This window comes from Echinops telfairi, unplaced genomic scaffold (assembly GCF_000313985.2).
Source record: "Echinops telfairi isolate 266 unplaced genomic scaffold, ASM31398v2 ScPeMD7_7403;HRSCAF=8441, whole genome shotgun sequence".
NCBI lineage: Eukaryota > Metazoa > Chordata > Mammalia > Afrosoricida > Tenrecidae > Echinops > Echinops telfairi.
The window spans coordinates 328,483-329,740 of NW_022111303.1; positions in this window are offsets into that span (position 1 = coordinate 328,483).

The window sequence follows — 1,258 nt, forward strand, 5'->3', positions numbered from 1 at the left end:
CCCCCCTCATTCACTATGGTAAGATTTTTTGTTCTGAGGATGCCTGATACCTGATCCCTTCGACACCACATGATCACACTGCCTGGTGTGCTTCTTCCATGTTGGCTTTGTTGCTTCTGAGCTAGATGGCCGCTTGTTTACCTTCAAGCCTTTAAGACCCCAGACACTATATCTTTTGATAGCCGGGCACCATCAGGTTTCTTCGCCACATTTGCTTATGTGCCCATTTGTCTTCAGCGTCTCTGATGACCTATTTTACAAAACATGATTATCTTTTACACAGATTGGTCTCTCCTGATAGCATGCTTGAAGCATGTAAGTTGAAATCTCGCCATCCTCACTTCTAAAGAGCATTCTGGGTATATGTTTTCCAAGACAGATGTGTTGATTTTCTGGCATTCCACAGTACTTTCAATAGTCTTCATCAATACCATCATTCAAATGCATGAATTCTTCATTTTTGTGTGTATTTTTCAACTTTCACATGAATATCATGTGACGTTGAAAATATCATCGCTTGGATTAGACACAACTTAACTTTCAAAGTGAAATTTTTGCTCTTCAATACTTTAAAGGTCTTGTGCAGAAGATTGTCCAATGCAATGTCATTTGATTTCCTGACTATTGCTTCCATGAGCACTAATTGTGAATCCAAGCAATGTGAAAATTTGACAACTTCCATCTGTTTTCTGTTTATCATAATGTTACCTCTTGGCCCACTTGTGAGAATTTTGGTTTTCTTTACATTGAATTGTAATCCATAGTGAGATCAACAGTTTTTTATCTTCATCTGCAAGTGCTTCAAGTCCTCCTCACTTTCCACAAGCAAACCTGTGTCATCTGCATATCAAATGTTAAAAAGCCTTGCTCCAATCCCAATGCTGTATTCTTCATCTATCCAGGTTCTCTGTTTATTTTTTCAGCACACAGATTGAATAAATTCTGCAAGAGGATAAAACCTTAATGCACATATTTTCTGATTTTAAAATATGTAGTGTTCCCTTGTTCAACCTGTACAACTGCCTCTTGGTCCATATATAGGTTCTGTATAAACACAAAGAAAGATTCTGTAATTCTCTTTCTTCTCAATAATATCCATCATTTCTTTTTTTTAAATCATTTTATTGGGGGCTCGTACAATTCTTATCACAATCCATACATACACCCATTGTGTCAAGCACATATGTACATTTGTTGCCATCATCATTCTCAAAACATTTGCCTTCTACTTGAGACTTTAATATCAGCTCCTCATTTT